This window comes from Rattus norvegicus, chromosome 6 (assembly GCF_036323735.1).
Source record: "Rattus norvegicus strain BN/NHsdMcwi chromosome 6, GRCr8, whole genome shotgun sequence".
Taxonomy (NCBI): domain Eukaryota; kingdom Metazoa; phylum Chordata; class Mammalia; order Rodentia; family Muridae; genus Rattus; species Rattus norvegicus.
Genome location: NC_086024.1, coordinates 123,372,410 through 123,382,000, shown reverse-complemented (window position 1 = coordinate 123,382,000; position 9,591 = coordinate 123,372,410).

The following is a 9,591-nucleotide window of genomic DNA, read 5'->3' as shown; positions in this document are numbered from 1 at the left end:
AGAGGTCTATTATTTCATCTTTTTTCTTTCTTTATGGTTCATATTGAGCAAATGGGTGTCTGCCCTTGATGCTGATAGTTTCCTGTAGAAAGTTGCTGTATTGGTTGGTGCCCATGCTGTACCAGTTGTTAAATATTTTGAACATCAGCTCTACTTAGTCTAGAACAGACCTGGGAGAATGGTAGCACTTTGAGGGATGTGAGCAGGTAGCCATGATGGTCCCCATAGCAAAAGTCTGAGTTCTGACAGCAGTCAATGGAAGGGAGGGATAGGATGGTGAGGGGGAATTGACTGGATGGCACAAACTGGCCACCAAAAGGTTCAAGTGTGACAAACACATTAACAGGTGGCATGAGAGGGATGGGGAGTGGGCTTGAGAGTGCAATAAACCCAAGGTTTAGAAGCTGATGGAAATGAGACGCTGTGAAGTCAGGTGGATGCCCCACTGAGCAAGGTAAACAGAGCTGAAGGGTGAAGAACTTGCTATGACTGTCCACCAATGACATGGCTGGCTGCTCTGGAGACAGAGGGTGATGGCTAGCACAGCCCAAGTATTCTACCTTCTTTGCTGTTTTTCTACCAACTCTTTGTATGTATTCCTGATGGAGGGCTGATTCAGAATGGACACTGTCCCATGGTAAACTCTGGCTCAAACTTGAGACATTTCTTTGCTTATATTATATCCCTTCTTATGGCTTCCTGACCTGCTGTCATATTAAAAATGCTCCATTTTGACAGCTCCTATATGCTTTCTTCTTGTCAGTACCGAGAACACCGAGAAAGGGAAAGGGCAAACCACCTTATTCTGTGGTTGCTGTTCTGTGGTTGTCCATTCAACTTTCAACAACTGTGTGATGTGTAAGAAAGTTAGAAGCATAGGATGCTTTGCTTTTACCCTCTCTGTTGTACTATGTTGCCTACAGAATACATCACAGACTGTTCTAGAAACAACAGGATTTGGCTTTAAGATTTTCCTCTGGGCCTTTGTTTTTGAGAAAATTAACCGCCCACTCCTTGATGAGGTGTGGTATTCAGTGGAATTTCATCTTTATTATCATACATCACTGTGAGAGGCTACTGAACCAGCTGGTACAAGCTGCTGTTGACTGTGGTGAATGCTTTCCTTCCCATAAATCACAGGGGAGTACTGGAAAGTGGTTTCTCTTTATAAAGTTCCACAGTCTCCTAATCTCTTGATTGCTTCTGTTAGTTTCTGGTATTAAGAGAAACAGTTTAATGTTTAACAAGCTACTATCTGCTGGTTACAGATATTTAATTTGTATTATGCATGTAGCTAATTGCTATAATCGGCTTCTTAGAGACTTGTAAAAGTGGAAGCTAAAGACTCAGTCAGGTAGTCTGTCTCCTGAAAATTAGTTCGTGGTCCTTTGGGGAAATGGTAGCCAACCCCTATAGAAGGATCAGGGTAGGCTGTCCTGGAGCAAGTCACATCCCTGTGAGTGGAATGGCTTCTCAAATTACTTGAGAGCAACCCCAACCGAGAAGAGGAAGAAACTGTGGAAGATTATACTTAATCCCAGCACCCAGTCTTTTGATCTTCCTAATTTCACTGGGTATCCACAGAGACAGAATCTGCAATAGCACATGGAAAGAAACTTCCAGCACTGTTCCCTGAATCTCTGAAATGGTGGGCAATCAGCAAAATAAAGCTCATCATTCATTTCTAGGAAAGACTTGGGTTTGGAACAGTTGTGCCCACTACCAAAGTCTACCTCATGAATTAAAAGATTGCAATTGTTCTGAAGAGATTTATAGGAGGAAAACCAGTTATGTATTTTATGTGCCCCCTCCATCCTCTACTACCCAGGGAGAGGGGAAGGGGAATTTGACCAAGGAGGATCTTGCCTCTTTTTACTTTCATTCATTAGTCAGATAAAGCTGCTGCAGTTAGCATTAAAGTCTTATGGACTGAGTTACCTTTTTAAACGTGGGGAATATTTTAAATATTCTAGATGAATGCATTCTGGAGTTTAGAAATTCATTGGCTTGTCTTGGGTTACTGTGAGAACATAGTGTTAATCAGAAAAGTTGACAGGTATCCCCTTGGGTGGAGTCAAAGACATTGAGAGACTGGCTGAGGTAAAGAACATAGCTGCATTTGTCTTGTTTTAAGAGACAAGAGTGTATCCTGTAAGGTACCAGGCAATTATGGGAAGGATCCAGGATCAAGCTATCTAGAAAGACATATATATATAGTAAGAGGAGCTGCCAGATCTGGAATCACATGGATTCAGTCAAAAAAGGCATTGTTTTCTTTAGAGATTGTCACCAGAGGCTCCTTAGATGGTCTTCAGATAACTGCCCTCCTTAAATAAAGTCAGTGTTTGCCTGCCTGAGGCAAGAGAATTCTGCCCATAAGAATCATCTAAGTAACATTTCTTTCATTCTTCCCCTCTCCCCTTTCATTCCTCTTGTACCTGAGAAACTAGACAGTATGTTGGAAAGAGTTGAGGAACAATGGCTCCTTCCCAGGGGCAGATTCCCAAGTCTGAAACTAGACTGGACTGGGTGGAGAAAGGCATTTTAATTGGCTGGCTAGCTGTAAGTTTCAAGGTTTGATTGGAAAATGGCTGGGGCTAGAGTTTTCGTTCATAAATTTTCAAACAGAATTGTGTGTATACTAAAAAGAATACAAAAGGGATAGACTCTGTTCCAGGCATTAGGTGAGCAGAAACAAAACCACTTTCTGACCCTGTCCCATGTGGTTAAATTTTGTCTCAACTCCTGTCTCCAAAGCTTACGAGTAGTGTACATATGTGACTTGCTGGCTTTGTTCTGGGGACCTACCAAGATAACGGTAGCTTCAGACAGCAAAACATCTGTCACCACTCTACCCAAGCATAGGCAAGAATTCACTTGAATAGGACAGGGGGACAGAGGCATGCCCTCCACGGCAAGAGTGTCCCCAAGGATGACACACTATAGTCCGTTTTATCACCTCTAAAACCAGGAGAAGACTCTTTGGACTCTGGTGTGATTTTTTTTCCTCTGAGATAATTGTTGTTCCTTCCTCACAGATTTACGCAGCAGGCCCTTCTCTATTGAGGATGATCAAGTGTGGTAGACAGGAGTTGCGAGTTGAAGAAAGGGGAGGAATCTCACAGAGGAAACTAGAAATGACAGGTTCTTTTTTCTTTTTGCCAGTCATGTTTGGTTCTATCCTAGGTCTCTGGGCTATCCAGTCTGTGGTTCCTGGCCACCCAGTCAGTGTCAGGCATGTGTCCCAAGTTGGACCAGTCATTGGTTGGCCACTCCCACAAGTTAGCATCACCTTTACCTCAGTACTTCTTGCAGACAGGACAAATCATAGGTCAAAGGTTTTATGGCTGGGTTGGTGTCCCAGTCCCTCCGGTGGAGGCTTTGCCTGGTTACAGGACCCATAATGTCCATGGATAGGAGGAGTCTTAGCTAGGGTCCCTCTTGTAAGTTTCTGGGGATTTCCATTGCACTAGGCTTCTATTTCACCCTCTAAATGCACCCCCCCCGCCCCACCAAATGCAGTCATGTCCCAGTGCTCTTCCCACACCCTCTCCAAGATCTGATCCCTCCTGTTCCCGTTCCCACAAGCTCCAGTCCACCTGTGAAATCTACATCCGTGCATTCCCCTGCCCCTTGAGTCCTCCTTGTTTGTTAGCTTCTCTGGGTCTCTGAACTGTAGGGCGGTTATCCATACTTTTCAGGTACTCTCCACCTATAAGTGAATACATACCATCTTCAGAAATGATTGAGTTGCTTGACATGAGTTAGGTAAAAAATGTACCAAGTGAGAAGCTTGGGGCTGGTGACTGCCGGGTGAACCAATGCTCGGGCTACTGTCGGCTAGCTCAAAATGAAAAGGAAAACTAGCAATAGGAGGTGCAGTTACGTCCTCTCTCAAACACTCAGATGTCAGGCCACATGGAACATTTTCCCACCAGCTACACATTTGAACTAATAGCAATAGCGGATTCCTGATTATTTCTTTATTTGTTGACCCTAAAGACGGAAACCTGAATTTCACAGGCAAGCCTGGTTGGCCGGTAGAAGCTTATGTTTGCTTGTTTCCAGTTTAACCCATAATGTAATCCTCAATGAACAAAAACCAGGAGGCAGCTAGTTCTTTGTTCTGCTCCCGGCTCAGCCACTCTTCCTGTGTGAGGTGTCCTAACTTCCCCTTCTGTTCTTGTTTGAAAGCTCTTTTAACCTTTCTTCTGATTTCCATTTTGGGTTTGCTTGGGAGCTGGGAGGTCAGGGAAAGTGAAATAAGTAAGAAAGGTAGGTGTTTAGACTGGGGTGGTTCTTCTACCCCAATTTTTGCTGAGCTTGCAATATCAGAAAGGCCCTGGAGGGATGAATGGACCTTCTTCTGATGGGAACACGGGCATCCGTAAGCTAGTTATCACTTTGGGAACATTTCAGAGTCAGCGTCTCGGTATCTGTATTCATACTAAGAAGGAAAAGCAGGCAGGAGTTTGCTTCATCTGCTCCAGAAGCGTTATTCTTTTTTCTTAGCTTTCTGATTGGGTAAGTTAGTATCAGACTCAGACAAAAAGAAACAAGGATGGCCTACCAGCTTCCTTTGTGAATGAAGGATTAGTAGTCATTTATGCCTATGGTTCTGATTGAGTCTCTTCCTCTCCCACGAATATCTTTAATTGACCCTAGATAAACCTGAAGATCATTTTTGCTTTGGTTTTATGCTGGCTGTACCTTAAATGTTACAGGGGAACTTCCCGGAGAATAGTAAGGCATTTTTGATGTCCACAAGGACTCCCTGTCTCTTCTTTGGCTGTCCTTTCATTTGTAGATTACAGTCTTGCTTGAATTATGCTTTCTCTTGGCAAAGGCAGAGAGGCAGAGGCAGAGGCAGAGGCAGAGCAGATACAATCAGAGGGCCAGAGGCCGGTACAGGAGCAGACACGGGGGCAAGAGCAAAGAGAGGAGTCAGGTTTCAGAAATGCAGAATCCTGGCTTGTCTTTTTGACTCACCATGATGAACGAGTCAAACGAAGCCCAAGGCTCAACTCTGAAAACATCGCTGAATGAGTTAAAGGCAAGCGATGCTGCTTTCTGGCACCCTGAGTCTTTCTAGAAGCCACCTTTACTCTTCTCCATTGTCTTAGGCAAAGTTAACACCTAACACTGGACTCTAGCTGATATGGTCTTCCCCCTTAATTGAAAACAAGAGCTCTAAAATTTGTCTGTTCATGTTTTCTCCTGGTGCTAGTCAGATTTCTCATTACTAATCTGATATTTAAAATTGCTTCTTAGTTTGAGTCAAACTTTCACCCAGGTTTGATGGTATGAGAAGAACCCGTGGACACGTCCCCCATTCTCAAAAGTGAAAACTGTGGGAAGCAGTGCCTGGAAAATACAAGTTGATGATGATACATTGGTGGGCATCTCCTTGTCTCATTGAAACCATCAGATGAAATCCATATCAACCCCTTTAAGTTTAAAAAGTAGAAACTTTTTTTTTTGCTTGTTTGCCTTTTTTAAAGTATGAGCATTTGAACCAGGGCCTGAGACTTGCTAGACGAGTGCTCTGCCGCTGTATTACATTGTCAGCCTCACAAGATTGGGATTTCTTTGAGGACTCCTGTCTGCTTTTCTCTCATTATGCCAAGAACTCAACTACAGATGGGTAGCTTCACTGTGGGTCTCCTGTCCAGCTCAAATTAAAGATCCTCTTCAATTTGAAAGCCAAGGGTATTGGGTAGGTTTCCAATATGTTAAACAACAGAGAAGGAATGGATGCCTATGTACTGAGGGAAGTCAGCCTCTTGACTGGGTACTTCTGAATGAATAATAAAGAGGAGTCAAGGTCTAGGAAGGCAAGGATCAGCCTGCATCCATGATGAGTTCCCTGTCTCTTTGCAGGGACCAGTGTGTCACATGGGGCCTGCAGTTTTCCTGGATAATAGATTGCTTTCTCGGATAATTTTTATCCTTTTGGAGAACGGACAGGTATACAATGTATCTTGAATGCTGCTTTAATGACCTCATTTCTGGGTCAATAGATGATCAGGATTCACAGCACTGATCTCTCAGGGGATTCCCATTGTGGTGCTCTTTGGGAACTTCTTTCCTTCATTGTTTCCAAGAAGAGGAGCAGGCCAGGGCCTGCAGGCCCAATAGCTCTGGGAATAAATACTGCTGAAATAGTTCCTGGATTTAACATGTTTTTTTCGTGGACTGCCCAAGAAAGACATGTCTGGGAGATAATTTTTTTTAGAACATTAGCACATTTCCTATTAGGTGGTTCTTACTAGACTGAAACAAAGTACGTGAAGAGGTAGAGATTTAGCTCTTGTGCTTGTGTAGTTTTGAGATCATGCTACACAATCCTCAGCGTAGGATCTAGTAGACCACTCATTTGGAAGGAAGCATGCCAATATGACTGTCTGGTTATCATTGGTAGCAGTGACAGATGCTGAGTTTACCACCCAGTGCAGCGTCGCTAAGCCACTACTGTCATGCTACCTCAAGGCTCTCTGGGTTTTTATAATGGATAAGCAGTTATGCTAAATCACATCCTGAATAGATAGTGTGATAGGATACTATGAAAAGAAGGGAGAAGATGTTAAAGCTTTCAGAAGAAATGAAATTTCTAGGAAAATAAGTATGTCCAAGAGAGAAGCTTACAGGAATCATCTTGTGCAAAAAAAAAAAAATCCACAATAAATATTCCTCAAAAAATCCTTAGATCATGCCTCAGTGACCAGCAGTGGCACTGTGAGCTTTAAAAAGTTAACGAAAAAGGGAAGTGAAACATCATTTCAGGTGTAAGACATCTTCTAACCCGCAGCCATCTTGAATGGAGAATGAGGCAACAGCGGTGTGTGTCAGGTTACAGGGGTAGCAAGCAACTGCACGTGTCTGTCCTTGGTCCCTCTTGACACACAGTAAAGTTGGGTTTATAAAGCTATCAAGGTGGGGGCAGAGCAAGCCTAATATTTGCAGTGCTCCTGAGCAAAGGCATAATATTTGAAAGTTACAAATTAAGCTAACAAGCTGTTACAGTGTATCCTTCCACCAGGACAAATACTCCCCCCATAAGAGAAAAGGGAAATGATGTAATTCTTTCCCTCAACTGATAGCAAGTAACAACAGAGAATACAGCTTCAAAGTTAATTTCATTTCTGTTAAAACTGTGACTTGCTGGGGATGACATGATGGTATGATCTCATGAACCGTCCCCACCTCAGCACATGTGCAGCTTATGTCTCACCCTTTGCAAAGATGAGACACTTTCTACAGCATGCCCTAGGCGCAGGATACATACACTAGCAATGTAGACTGATGCCCTGATACAGGAAGAGGTAATAGCAGTATTTGAAGTCCCCTCATGGGCTGAAGACAGTTTGGAAAGGGGAATCTGGGGATGCTGTGTTCTAGGGGATGATGAGGTCACTGGTCAAGCGCAGCTCTTTTCCTTTTTTTTTTTTTTTTTTTTTTTTGGTTCTTTTTTTCGGAGCTGGGGATTGAACCCAGGGCCTTGCGCTTCCTAGGCAAGTGCTCTACCACTGAGCTAAATCCCCAACCCCTCAAGCGCAGCTCTTGATTGAAGAAATCTGTGACTCTTGGGAGGAGGGAAAGGAGTAGCATGCAGCTACACTCTCTCATCCCACATCCGAGTTGACGGTGATGGAGTGAACTGGAAGCCTAGAGGAACGATGTTTGAAACTGCATAGTAAATAGAATAAACAGGAATTGATATAGCAGACAGCAAGGTGGCTAGCTTCTAAAATGCAGAAAAGGAAGAGTTGACCATGTTTATCTTACAAAGCCTTCAAAAAGCTCCAGAGTTAAAATTGAAAATGAAAAGGATGTTGGCTCAGGAGTCTCCAGAAAGGAGGATCTCTAAAACAAAGGGTTGAGAGCTGTTGGAGTGATAAGATCCTCTGTTTTGCTCTCAAACTGTGCATCCACGTTTCCCATTCAGGCATGCAATTAAGCTTGTGGCTTGGAAAAAGAAAAAGGAAAAGAAAAAAAAGGACATGAGCTCAAAGCACCAGAGCATGACTGAAGGATCTGTGCCCAATCTAAATGTGGGGGCTCCATCAAGACATACCCGCGGTGGAAACAACACACTATCTTCTAGTCGTCTCCGGAAGAATCTTGACACTGAGGCAGAAACTTTGGATTCTTCTGAGTCAGCAGGCTCTCCTCATCCGGTGAGAGAGCCCAACCCTCTCTTCAGTCTTTTGTGAGAGTACTCAGCTGAGAGTTAAGAATGACCTAACTAAGACTTTTCAGAAGGAAAGCAACAAGACAGAGCTTTCCAGAGGAGAAGAGTGCATGTGTCAAATGAAACATTACAAAACAAAAAGCTCCAGAGGGGGAAAATGTCCCCCAAAATAACAACAAAAATTCCAAGACACTTTCAAAAGGTGATCTAGCACCTGTGGACAAGAGGATGGCATATAAAGACGCTAGCTGCAGTTATCACGTTGAAAGGAGACTATAATTCACATGGAAAGACACAAGTTTTCTTGTTACAAAACTTAACTGGTATAAAAAGAATTACTATACCACAGAGAAAAATTCTAGGAAAAGAATAAAAATGCACGTGCCTGCACACACACACACACACACACACACACACACACACACACACACACACACACACACACACGAGTTGAAAAGGACACGCAAAGGAACAAAAATGAGACCTTTGTCGCTATGGAGACACAAGAAGCTGAAAGATGTTATGGCAATGGCCTCAGAATTCTGACAAACTCCACATTCTCCAGCTAAGAATCTTAGCCGTGTAATGAATGCATGTGAGGCAGCACAGACAAATCAAACCTATGTGGATCCAAGATCTTACCTAGACAAAACCACTTCCAAGAAGCTGCCGGAAGTTCTGACATCACTTAAAAGGAAAAAGAGAAGTTATCGAGTGTCGGAGAGCTCCACCCCGGTGAACTTTGGCGTCACGTGGGAATTGTCATGGTCAGGTCATATAACTTCTCCTGGTCTGGGATATCCTTCAGGGTTACTAGTTGGGAGCTGAAGAACTACCGAACCTACACTGGACTGAGACATGAGTGAGAAAGAAGCAGTTGCTGAGTCTTGTTTGGAATTTGCTTTCGGTAGCAATTGGTACTTGACTCAATAGGTGGCTCAGAAGAAACAAGATTCAGAAATTGTCAAGACAAAGCCCCCAAAACTGCCACTTAACTGTGGTGTGGGGATGAGTGACCCAGGAATTAGCCCCGGGCAAGCATTTGTGGAGACTGGATATTCTTGGCATGATTTGGTACCTAGTTAGAAGAAAGAGCTCTCTGACTCTAGAAAGTAACCGGTTGGTCTGCAAGAAGAAATAGTGCGCTAACAGTTGAGGCTAGGCATGCTTACAAACCACAAGAGGGATGTCTAAAGCTTACAGTAAAATAAAGCGTCTCAGTGAGGTAATATAACCTGAGCAGGATGCCCAATTCTAGCCGCCCTTGCATGGTGGCCAGTAATTGGTAGAAAGATGCACCACAAGGAGGAGTTGGTAATGGGAGCAATCTGTCGGAAAGTAGAACACTGTCCAGCACTTTGGGGTGGTCACAATGACACACAAACTTATCTACAGAGCTC